At 38.7% G+C, this 13,616-nt stretch overlaps 1 pseudogene across 1 annotated transcript; it reads left to right on the forward strand.

Moving 5' to 3' along the window:
- The first annotated feature begins 5,208 nt into the window (after window positions 1-5,208).
- LOC113614337 (cytochrome b-c1 complex subunit 7 pseudogene) lies at window positions 5,209-5,587 on the forward strand (annotated as a pseudogene). Its single transcript, XR_003430588.1, has one exon. The product of XR_003430588.1 is annotated as a cytochrome b-c1 complex subunit 7 pseudogene (transcript).
- The last annotated feature ends 8,029 nt before the right edge of the window (window positions 5,588-13,616 follow it).

Consider the following 13,616-nt stretch of genomic DNA (forward strand, 5'->3'; position numbering starts at 1 on the left):
TGGCAGGCGGATTCCCAACCACTGCGCCACCAGGGAAGCCCCAGCGTTGCTTCTTGAACCCCACTGTCTCCTGTTGTTGAACCCAAGTTCGTGTGCCCCACGCACAGTGAAGCCAAACAAGCGTGTGTGTATGTGTTTCTGTGTCTGTGTCTGTGTGTGTGGCACTGAGTATTGTTCAATTTATTTTGCTCAGCAAGTGGTTGGGTCGGTCTTTATTCTTTCTATTGACTATTCTTTATTTACCATTGAGAAATCCTGACGTATTGAGTTGTACTTCCATTATCTCTATTTTCTCTTTCCAGAAATATTTAAGGATATTGGAATTTATGAATCTGCTATGCAGTTATCCTGTTGAGCTTTTTATTTTCTAATTATTATTTTTAATATCTAAGACTATAATTGACAACACTTGTTTTTCTTCATAGGTACAAATCCCTTTTACTCTCTAAGGATACAAATTAAACTTATTTTAAAACCCTGTCCCATTTGCTCCTCTTATCCTGTTTCCTTAGTTGGAAATTCTTTCGTTTGCTGGGTCTCTTGTCTCCCCTTCATAATTGGCTTTCGTTAAACGTGTAGAAATTTGGGCTTGTATACTCAACTTTGTAATCAAAATCTCTGGATAGACAAGAGATGCTACAGTGATTTCTATTTTCAATGCATTTGAAGTAAGACTAGTGGATGGACAGCTGAACTGCCAGGCACTGAACCTCAGCAGCTTATCCTCTATGATTGGTTTCCCTGTCCCTCTCAGGGATATGACTTTATTCTTTGATTCAAGATCCCACAAGAGACGGACAGGCATTCCCCTTTGCTAGTGTACGGCTCAGTTCATGCAGGAGTATCCCTGACTACTCTTGCTGCTGCCCTACACTAACCAACATGCAGGAGCCAGCCCCTTTCTGCTCCTGGGATCATGGACACCCAGGAGGGAAGAGTTCTTAGTGTTGTTCTCTCCTTTTGATGTGGACCTCACTTCCAAGCATTTGGGTCTGCTATCTCCTTTTTCAGTACAGTTTTCTTGGTTTTCTACTTTTCAGAACTTTCTCAGAGTTTCTGGTTTGCCAACGTTCTTCTTTTTGTTTTTGTAATTGATGATGCAGTCATTAATTTATCATATCTTTGCTATCATTTCTAAAGATTTTATTAAGGAGGGGGAGGCTATGTGTTCAGTATAGAATTCTGAAACAGAATCCATCATTACTTTTTTCTCTCCAGGGTTAATATATTTTATATTATATAATACTTAATAGTGTGTAATATTAGCTGATATGAAAGTAAGACTCACTTAATAAAAAATGTTTCACAGAAAGAGTCTACATATATGTCCCTTCAAAAGAGGCATATTAATCATTTTTTCAAATGCCAATGTATCAGAAAAAGCCATTCCCCTTTCAGGTCACAAGCTAATTCTTCTGCTAACAAATTAATGTAATGAGTTAATGCTACCACTAGAGTAAGAACTACTTAATTGTCATAATTAATTGAAGCTAAACATAATCATTGCGTAATCAGGCAAGGTACATTTTGAGATGCTGTTTCACTGGTTTTTCATGGTGGTTTCTCGTTCCCTGAACTTAATGATAAAATTGAGCAAATCACAGTGTGTTTCTCAGCAATTAGTTCCAATTAGTCAGATTTAAATTCTGTCATGAGTCATGTACCTTGTTTCTTTAGTTATATTTCTCCAGTACGATCTAGAACTTAAGGATATGTACCCATTAATTAAGAAAATCACATTAATTTCCAGAATACACTTCTCAATAACTTTAATTTTGTCATTTATTCTAAAATATCTGGTGAATACAAATGAGTATGTGTATCCTATAAAATATTAATAAAATAAGCTCCCGTGTACCAATCACCAGCTAAGAAATGTAACATATGCAAAATTTGAAGCCCTCCGTTTGTCCTTTCTTGACTCCTCTCTTATTCCTCCAGGGTAGTGATTATCCACATTTAGCATTTGTATTATTATACTGATTCTCTTTAAGATTTCTGTGGCACATGTGGACATACACATGCATTCTTAAAATGCAAAGAGTTTAAACTGTTTTCTAAAATTCTTATAAATGGTATTCCTCTACCATTTGCTTTTTTATTCAGTGTTATGTCTCTGTGGTTAACCCATGTTGATGAATTTAGTACTAGGTTGTTAATTTTCTCTACTGTGGAGTGTTCCATTTTACTATTATTCCAGAATGTTCTTAACCTTTCTCCTAAAACAGGCATTTATATTACTTTTAGTGTTGTTGCTGTTCTTGGTTTTTGTTTTGTTTGTGCTTTTTTCTGTTATAAAAATGTGGCTAAAAGCATTTTTGTTTATGTTTCCTATGTGCACATAGAAGAGATTCTCTAGGGTAATAGCAGGAAGTAGAATATCTGGGTTGGAGGTTACGCTATTTTAAAAATTAATGAATAGTGCCAAATTTTTTCAAAGTACTTATTTATAATTCTACTAGGAATCTATAAGATTTCCCCTCACTCATATGCATACCACTTGGCATTGTCGGGCTTTAAAATGTTTTGCCTATCTGATTGTCTTAGTAAGCTTGGGCTGCCATAACAAAATACCATAGCCTGGGTGGCTTAAGCAACAAAAACTTATTTTCTCACAATTTTAGAGCCTGAAAGTCCAAGGTCAGGTTACCAGCATAGTTGGGTTCTAATGACGGCTCTCTTCCTGGACTGCAGATGGCCATCTTCTCACTCTGTCCTCACTTGGCAGAGAGGGATGGAGGGGAGAGAGAGAGAGCTCTCTCTGTGTCTTTTCTTATAAGGACACTAATCCTATGGGATTAGGGTCCCACCCTAATGATGTCATTTAATCTTAATTAATTCCTTACTCCAAATACAGTCACATTGGGTGACATCAACATATACATTTTGGGGGAGACACAGTTCAGTCCATAGCACTGGTGGACTGCAAAGACATCTCATTCTAGTTTTCCTTCAAATTTCCCCAACGTGTAATGAGATCAAGCATGTTTTTCTAAGTTTATTGGTCACTGAGGTTTCCTCTTTCTGTAAATGTCCTTTGATCATTTTTCCTTAGTTTGCTTATCTTTATATGGATGTCTACAGATTTTTATATCTTTATATGGATCTTTAAATGAATTTTTATAATTTCTTAATGTATTTTGGAGAATAATTCTTTGTTGATGATGTAAGTTGCAAATATTTCCTCCTAGTTTGTGGCTTATATTTTCAATTTCTTTATAGCATATTTTGATCACCAAAAGTTCTTAATTTTTTAAATAAATTTATTTATTATTTTACTTATTTATTTTTTGGCTGCGTTGGGTCTTCGTCGCTGCATGTGGGCTTTCTCTAGTTGTGGCGAGTGGGGGCTACTCTTTGTTGTGGTGTGTGGGCTTCTCATTGCAGTGGGTTCTCTTGTTGTGGAGCATGGGCTCTAGACACGTGGGCTTCAGTAGTTGTGGCACGCGTGCTCAGTAGTCGTAAGTCACGGGCTCTAGAGTGCAGGCTCAGTAGTTGTGGCACACGGGCTTAGTTGCTCCGTGGCATGTGGGATCTTCCTGGACCAGGGCTCGAACCCATGTCCCCTGCATTGGCAGGTGGATTCGTATCCACTGCGCCACCAGGAAAGCCCAAAAGTTCTTTATTTTTTTAATGTTATCACATTTATCATGTTTCATTAATAGCTTATACTTTTATATGTAGTTTATAAAACTCCTTTCCACCCAAAGCTCATAAAGATAGTCTCCTATTTTTCTTCTAGAAATTTTAAAGTTTTGCTTTCCTCACTTAAGTTTTTAAACTACCTGGAACTAATTGTGTGGATGATCTGTAATTAGGATCCATTTTTTTCTTTATAGATTAATTAATTAATTAGTCAGACCACTGTTTATTGAGAAGCCCATCCATTCTCCACTGATCTGAAATGCTCTCCTTGTATCTGTTTCTGGGCACTCCTGTATCATTGGTCTATTTTTTTCTATCCCTGTATGAATTCTTCACTGTCCTAATTACCATACCCTTTCACTTTATTATATAGTAATATCTCCCATAGTAAATAAGCTCACCCTATTTTTCTTCATGAATGTACATACAGAAAGGAGAAAGAGACTCCTTTCTCTTCCATATAAATTTTTGAATTAGAATCTGTTGTGATTTTCATTGAACTTCCATTGATTCTATACACCACTTTGAAGAGAAGTGGTATATCTACATTGTTTTGATTTTCTAACCATAAACAATTATTTGGTGTCCTTTAGTGACTTTTAATAAGTTCCTAAATTTTTTCATATATAGATTCTGCCCAGCTTTTATTACATGCTTCTGATTCCAGGTCTGTAATCTACAACAGAGAGGACAGAAATTGAACTGTTCAGTAACACTATGGTTAAAAAAAAAAAAAAAACTGGACCTAGATGGATGGTACTTGGGGCACCAGCATACAAGATCTCCCCAATAATCTCTCAGTTGCCCCATCCACTAGAAAAATAGTGAAGAGACTCTAGACAAAGAAAACTCCAATCGTGGTTTTGTAATTAAATCACTGTGCCTTTAGGGTAGTTATTTTACATGCGTGAGCCTCAGCTTACTCATGTGAAAAATTAGAAAGGAAAACAAACCCCAAAGTGTTCCAATCTAGCCTTATATGAATTTTATTAGGAGAAGATTCATAGTAAAGAGAACAACTAACAGGGTCATGAAACTTTCAAACATTATCTTCTGACTTAGCTTTCTTGCAATAACAAACAACCCTCATTTACAGTAATTTATAGGAAGAAACTTTTTTTCTTGCTCACAAGTCATTAGCTGTGGGTTGGCCATGGCAGCTGTAGATCTGATCAGCTCTGCAGCTTTTGCAACTGCACCCTGGAACTCTCCCTGTGAAATGTTGTCCCAAAGCACTACTTGCTAACCTAACAGTTTCTCACATGAATTGTCAATAAAAATTAAAATTGTTTTAATTACAGTGTATTTGTTCTGCTTATAAAGGCAATATTGCTTAGGAAAGAGCATCTGGAATCCATAAAAAAAATAAGAATATAATGCAAGTAGCCCATAAATCCAATAGCTGGATATGGTTAATATTAATTTTTTGATACTTTTCCTTTTAGTTTTCACCTTTGTGTCAGTGCATATATATATATAAGTTTTAATAAAATCAGAATTATGTTGTGCAAGTCATTCTGTAATCTTATAACAAAACCTAATGTATAAGACTTACCCAGCAGGCAACGCTTCTGTCTCAGGTTAAAATGGTGAGTAGGCCTGCCGTTGCAGCGTCAAGCAAGTGGCTGGAGGGTATTCGAAAATGGTATTACAATGCTGCCGGGTTCAATACACTGGGCTTAATGCGAGATGATACAATATGTGAGAATGACGATGTAAAAGAAGCCATAAGAAGGCTTCCTGAGAACCTTTATGATGACAGGGTGTTTCGCATTAAGAGAGCACTGGACCTGACCATGAGGCAGCAGATCTTGCCTAAAGAGCAGTGGACAAAATATGAGGAGGATAAATTCTACCTTGAACCACATCTGAAAGAGGTTATTCAGGAAAGAAAAGAGAGAGAAGAATGGGCAAAGAAATAATCATGTAGTCTAAATCTGGATACGGCTATCCTAAAGTATTTTTATGAAGCTGGTTAAACCTAAAATGTACAATGTAGAACTATCTGGGCTGTAAATGTACTAATTTAAATAAATCTCTATTATAATTATTAAAAAAAAGAAAAACCTAATGTATATTGTAATCATATATTTCTTTGTCTTTATGGACTTTAAATACAGGAATGTAAATGGCTGCATAATGTCCCAGAATATGCATGCTTCATAACTTAGTTAACCCTTTCTCCATTGTTAAAGTGTTTCCTTTGTTCTGCAGCTGTAAGTAAGGCTGCAGTTCATGTTTTTGTAAGTAAATCAGAATATTGGTCATCTATTACATCTTTATGAAAGATTTCTAGAAGAGTAACATGAATTCTGGTGTTGGGGTGAGCTTAAGTCAAACTCACCACATAAACCTGACATCTCAGTGTAATGGGGGATAAATATGCCTGCAGTTGAAGTCATATGACCATGAGTTATCTGGTCGTTGAGAGTAAACCCAAGGGCAGGCCACGTTCAATTGACTAGGGGTAAGGGGTTTAGTTGGAGGAGGTAGGTAATGAAGTAATGTAGGAAAGAGGTCTTGCATTAGCGAGTCCCATTTTTATGCCAGGCACTGTTGTTTTGGTTTTTTGGTTTTCTGGCTGCGTTGGGTCTCCGTTGCTGCATGCGGGCTTTCTCTAGTTGCGGCAGCGAGCGGGGGCTACTCTTCATTGTGGCGCGCGAGCATCTCATTGCGGTGGCTTCTCTTGTTGTGGAGCACGGGCTCTAGGCGTGCGAGCTTCAGTAGTTGTGTCTCACGGGCTCTAGAGCGCAGGCTCAGCAGTTGTGTCACGAGGGCTTAGTTGCTCCGTGGCATGTGGGATCTTCCCAGACCAGGGATCGAACCCGTGTCCCCCGTATCGGCAGGCGGATTCTTAACCACTGCACCACCAGGGAATTCCTACTGTTTTGTTTCTGAGCTGTTTGTTCTGCCTTCCTGCTGGCACTATCCTGCTAGCAAGTCCTCCTCTTGCCTTGGCCTTTGCATTAGTGCTTATACTATCTGACCAGCCAGTCCCATGTCCTCAGTGGGCACACACTTACAACTTATCTTCCACACACACAGCAAATTTTACTCACTCTTATACATCTAAACATCTGAACTAGTTCTTATGCCAACCAGTATGACCATATCAGCTTATCTATGCAGGACTCGTTTTTACTGTACGTATTTGTTCTTCTTAGAGCCAAGAGGACATTTAATTCACATGCTATTTGCCTTTTAGAAAAGCTTCACAAGGATATGGTGGCATATATGGCACCATATGTAGCCCTAGATCTTCAGGAAACAATTCAGCAGTGACCATAATTTGGGGCAATGCAGATGGGAAAACCTTCTCTCGAGGTCAGATCCACATCATGACATGATTACTACTAGAAAGGGAAGAATCCTGATTGGCTTCAGCTGACCAGGTAGAATACATTTATTACAAATATTTATTTATTTATTGTTAACTTATTTTATTGAAGTATAGTTGATTTACAATGTTGTGTTAATAACTGCTTTACGGCAAAGTGATTCAGTTATACATTTACATACATTCTTTTTCATAGTCTTTTCCATTATGGTTTATCACATGGTATTGAATATATTGAATATAGTTCCCTGTGCTCTACAGTAGGAACTCATTGTTTATCCATTCTCTATATACTAGTTTGCATCTGCTAACCCCAAACTCCCAACCTGTCCCTCCCCCACCCTCCCTGCCCATTGGCAACCACAAGTCTTTTCTCTGTGTCTGTGAGTCTGTTTCTGTTTCATAGATAAGTTCATTTGTATCATGTTTTAAATTACGCACGTAAGCAACATCATATGATATTTGTCTTTCTATGTCTGACTTGACTTAGTGTGATAATCTCCAGGTCCATCCATGTTGTGGCAAATGGCATTATTTTATTCTTTTTGTGGCTTTTATTCTTTTGGTAGTATTCCATTGTATATATATGCCACATCTTCTTTATCCATTCATTTGTCGAAGGACATTTAGGTTGTTTCCATGTCTTGGTTATTGTGAATAGTAATGCTGTGAACATAGGGGTGCATGTATCTTTTTGAATTATAGTTTTGTCTGGATATATGCCCAGGAGTGGGATTGCTGGATCGTATGGCAACTCTATTTTTAGTTTTTTGAGGAAGCTCCATCCTGTTTTCCACAGTGGCTGCACCAATTACATTCCCACCAACAGTGTAGGAGGGTTCCCTTTTCTCCACACCCTGTCCAGCGCAAGTATTTATTTTTATTAAGCACTTATATAGTGCTTACTATACTCCATGCCTAAGAACTTTATAAATATCATCTGATTTGATCCTTACAACTGTATGAGGTAGGTACTATTTTTATTATCTCCATTTTATAGTTTAGGAAACTAAGGAACAAAGAGTGTAAGCAACTTTCATAAGGACAGTCAGAAGTTCAACCAGAAGAGTTGGCTCCCAAGTCCAAGCTTTGTATGAGGCAGTATGTTAGGACTAGGGCCAACAAAATTATTTTAACAAAATCACTAACCTTGACCTCAAGGATAGCATGGATCTGAACTTACAAGTTGAACCAAATGATGAAAATATTGTGACCAGGTCAAAAATAAAGGGACATATATAAAGATCTTTAGGACTAAAAATGAAGAAACTATTAATACTACAAGGAATTAATGACACTATCAATTCTGCATAGGGTATGTTGGGAGGGTACAGAGAGGAGATGACATTTGAACTGAGTCTAAGAATGAGTAAGACATGAAGGAGTTACATGTCAGCACTCAAAGAGTGAGTTCCAGCACTCAAATTATTTCTCAAACTAGAAGGGAAAGAAGTCTGCCAAACTATGTATATTAAGGGCTGAGGGATGTGTCTCTGGGCACACAGCGTGATTATATTTCCCAGAATCCCTTGCAGTCACAAGGAGCCACATGACTAAGTTCCGACCAATTGAATGTGGACAGAGATGCATTCTGTTTCTAAGCCCTGCCCCTAAAAGTCTCCTGTGTGATCCTCTGCATTATCTCTTCTATCAGTGATGTGCAGAAGCTCCAGCAGAGTTTAGGACGTTTAGAACATGAGGGGTAACAAAGCCACAAGATGGAGAGAAACTGGATCTCTGAGATCCCCCCATGGAAGGGTGCCCGCTACTCATACACAACTGACTGTACTTTGTATGAACGAGAACTAAACATTTTATTGGGTTAGGCTACTAAGATTAGGGAGTTTGTTACAGCAGCTAGGATTTTTTTACCCTAATTAATAAAGAAATCATTAATTTACAACTTAAGTTTTTAATCTCCCTACTTCCCTGTGGATCAAGGACCTAATGAGTTATAGGAAGAAAATATAAAGCTATTTTATGAAGGAAAATATGGAAGGACATGCATGCTAGTTCACATGGGTTGTATGTACAGGGTGAAATTCGAGGTAATTGGCACGTGTGTGGGGAAGAGAGAGAGAGGTAAACAGTGAAAGAAAAGGAAAAAAAGATCTAAAATGGGGTTGACAAACTACCACCTGCAGGGCAAATCCAGTCCACCATCTGTTTTTGTAAATAAAGTTTTATTGAAACACAGCCCTGCTCATTCATTTATGTATTGTCTGTGGCTGCTCTCGCCTACAAGGGCACAGTTAAGTAGTTGCAACAGAGACCACGGGATCCATAAGCTGGAAACATTTAGTCTCTGGCCCTCTATAGAAAAAGTGTGCTGACCCCTGGTCTCCAAAGAGCATGTACATATTCACCTTCATGCATCTATGTAAAATTATATATATATGACATATATATGACATATGCATAAATACTTTTAAACAAATATTAATAAGAGAAAAATAAAGCTATATTTTCTTTGCACTTGTAAGTAACAGTGTGTTTAAACTTTAGCCCATATCCTGGAAGTTGCATCCATGTCAACAGTTTGCATGATTCTCCAGGGCACAGTTAAATGATTTTTCCAGGCGTTCACCCTACCCTGCCGCTCTCATAATGTCTTCATGCTGTCTTCGCATGACATGTGACCTGCAGTTATCACCCCTGTCACTTTCATACATCGTGCTCCTACATCACTTGTGCTCTGCTAACTAGCTCCACACATGAGTTAGGCCATCAGATTTTTCTATTTAAGAAGCTCCTCTCAGTAAATACTTTCCAGGGACACTAGACAGGATAATTTTCCTCAGTAATGTTTCTCCTGACATTCTTTCTCTGAGTAGCTTCAAGAGCGACTACGTCCTGATGGAAACAAAAAAACCTAAGGAAAGGCTGCCCATTCTCTGACTCCAGAACTTTCAAAATTAGGAGAATATATTTCTCCACCCAAGAATCTCTTATTACAAATGTACAGAGGGTTGAAAGAAAGTGTGTAAAAGGCTGGATTGGCATTTTTATCCATCTCTGTGTGAGTCCAAAGGGAGAATCTTGGGTAAAATCTGTAAGTATGAACACTGATCTGAAAAATTGTCTGAAAAGCAAACTTCTTATGAGGAGTCCCTGAGAGTGGGAGAGGAAAATGGGGAAGGAGGGAGAAGACAGAGGCAGATACTCTTGGTCTTTGACCAAAGCAGGCCGCCCCCTGCTATCTCCTATTCCTCCACCAGTCCTTTTTTTTTTTTTTTTTTTTTTCGGGCCTCTCACTGTTGTGGCCTCTCCCGTTGCGGAGCACAGGCTCTGGACGCGCAGGCTCAGCGGCCATGGCTCACGGGCCCAGCCGCTCCGCGGCATGTGGGATCTTCCCAGACCGGGGCACGAACCCATGTCGCCTGCATCGGCAGACGGACTCTCAACCACTGCACCACCACGGAAGCCCCCACCAGTCCTTTTTAATAGTGTGTACGCCTGCTCTTTTTATGGAATGAAGATAGATCTAAAATGACCACGTGACCCAGCAATCCCACTCCTGGGCATATATCCAGAGAAAACCATAATTTGAAAAGATATACGCACTCCTATGTTCGTAGCAGCACTATTTATAATAGGCAAGACATGGAAGCAACCTAAGTGTCCATCGATAGATGAATGGATAAAAAAGATGTGGTACATGTATACAACGCAATATTACTCAGCCATAAAAAGAATGAAATAATGCCATTTGCAGCAACATGGATGGACCTAGAGATTCATAGTAAGTCAGACAGAGAAAGACAAGTATCATATGATATCGCTTATATGTGGAATCTAAAAAAAAAATGATTCAAGTGAACTTATTTACAAAGCAGAAATAGACTCACAGACATAGAAAACAAACTTATGGTTACCAAAGGGGAAGGGGGAGAGGGATAAATTAGGAATTTGGGATTAACAGATACACACTAGTACATACAAAATACATAATCAACAAGGACCTACTGTATAACACAGAGAACTATACTCAATATCTTGTAATAACCCATAATGGAAGAGAATGTAGAAAAAAATACATGTATTTATATTTTGTATGTATAACTGAATCACTTTGCTGTACATCTGAAACTAACACAGCATTATAAATCCACTCTATTTCAATAGAAACTTTTTTTAAAAAATAAAATAAAATGATCTCTCTTACACGCACACGCACACACACACACACATCCACATCCACACATGAACTATTCTAACACTCTCTGCAGCACTGCCTGTCACCCCTCAGTCCCTAAAATCACCATCGCCCACAAGCTATATTCAGTCAGCTGCTGGAGGACAAATTGAAGAGTTTCATTTTTTAGCTGGAGAGGTGTCCAACCTTTATAAAAAGGAAAACTCTTCTTACAGACTTCCAGTTTCAACTTACGTTGTTTTTATCACAATGTTATGTAGTATGTACAAACATAATATATGACTAGGTCTCCAGTGTTGAGTGCCTCTCAGAGCCAGGAATTCTTGTAAGGACTTCAGTGACTAAGCTTGTTTTGTGTGCACAAAAATTCTTTGATGTCAAACTGTTATTATCCCTATTTTCTAAAGCCAGTTTTCAAGCATAGGCACGATCGTTGCAGATCCATGACCTTAACCAGTATTCTCCTCCTAAATGTTTATTTCTTTGAAACAAAGATAACAAGAAAACATAGTTTAAAATTGCATGTGAACAAAGCAGTAAAACCAAGAAAATTAAAACACACAGACACACATACACACCATACCTGCACTCCCATACATATGCATGTATGTGTGTGTGTGTGGTGTGTGTAGAGAGAGAGACAAAAAGAGAGGGGGAGAGAGACAGAGACAGAGAGAGACAGAGAGACGGGAGGGAGAGAATGCTATGGCAGCTTGTCATTTCTGTATACCAGTTTCTGTATTAGCCACTTTTGCTTGCAGTGACAAACAGTCCCGCAGAACTTAATGGCTTACAGTCATAAACATTTATTTCTCACACACGTAGCGTGTCGGCAGTGACACCTTAGCTGTGGGTCAGTTGCATGGACTGTGGCTTTCCTTAGCTCTGATTGGCTCTGCTTTGCTTCCCTTGTCTTTCTCATTCTAACATGCAGGCTCAAGGAGCTCTTGAGGCGGTCTGCCCATTTCTGGCCAAGAGGATGTGCAAAAGGCTAAGCCAGACCACACAGCCATACTCAAAGCTTTTGTTTGAACTTGATCTATATCACATGACCTCCTATTTCATTGGCCAAACATAAGTTATGTAGCCAAGTCTAGAATCAGTGGGGCAGAAAGGTGCTCTGAGAAGGAGGCAAGAGAATGAATAGCTGTGAGCAGTAATACAATACACCGCCTCTTCTTTATGTGTTTAAAGATCGCAAGGCCAAATTCTGTTATCAGCTACCCCACAGCTAACTATCTTATGGTGTCGTCGCAATCCATGCTTATTGACTGAGAGAGCTAATTCATCCCGGAGAAGTTTCTCTGGAATAAGTATGCGTGCACTGCTTTTATCCTTCCATTTCATTGCAAAGATTTCTGCATTATCAGCATGCTAATTTGAAAGAACATTAAAGAACTGAAATTTTTAAAAAAATCTTGTTGCTTTTTTGCTTCTGTATTAGCACAACTTATTCTGCACAGGCTCCAGCTAGAGGGGCTCTTCAGACCAAAGAGATTTTAGGATGCATTCAGAGAATCATATACTTTTACATCCTTTTTTGTTACCTTAATTACTTTCCTGTTTGCATTCCAAATGCTACTTTATTGAATTTCAATTCAAATTCAGATTATGGTCTCCTGGATAAGAAGGCATTGCTAGCCTATGCTTATTGTTATAAATGGCCCTTGGAGAAATCTGAAGCTTCTGTTGCATTACCTTAAAAATTTGAATGTTCCTTTTGATCCAGAGAGAGGACAAGTTGGACTAAAATGCCTATTGCGGTAGGAAGCTGGCATTCTAAAGAATACGATTTTTGTAAAACTCATTTATTTGAGCATTACATCACTAGCACTGGCTCAATTTGATGTTAATGTTTAATTCAGAATGTCCGTTTTGCTAGGCAAATGAGAAATCCTGCTGTTAGCTTTTTGAGTAATTCAACTTTCTACCATGTATTTTCCTTTCATTGGAGCCTTTAAGGTCCTTGACTTCAATCTATCCCACCCACACCCCGTTTCTTTTTGTTGCATGCATCATTGGTTCCAAGGGGACATGGGACAGCCTTCTGAAAGCATTTCTTTCTTTTATTGTGTCCCTGGCTATTCTTTGTCAACTTCAGAGCTTCAGTCTCAGTACATATGAACCCTCAGGAACTCCACAGGATTAAATCAGAAAAGCCAGGTTAACAGTGAAGCATGGCTTAGATGGTGCAAATGGAACCCTGAGATTTTATTGTAGGTGGACACGTCTGGCCAGACAGTGGGACAAGAAGTAATGGGGTTCAGGACACACTACCTCAAAATATGGCACCTTAACTTACGGAATATTTTAAACAGAAGGAATTGGAGAAATGGCAGGTGCTGGAAGGACTCTCTGACTTTCCCGTGAAACAGATCATAAGATCTTCTTGTGAGAAGTACCCTCCGGATACTCGGAGGAAAGGAGCATCCTGATGTCCGCAGATGGAGGGACACCGAGAGGAATCTGAACCAACAG

Source organism: Aethalodelphis obliquidens, unplaced genomic scaffold, assembly GCF_003676395.1.
Source record: "Aethalodelphis obliquidens isolate GAN/ISIS:26980383/991018 unplaced genomic scaffold, ASM367639v1 scaffold94, whole genome shotgun sequence".
NCBI lineage: Eukaryota > Metazoa > Chordata > Mammalia > Artiodactyla > Delphinidae > Aethalodelphis > Aethalodelphis obliquidens.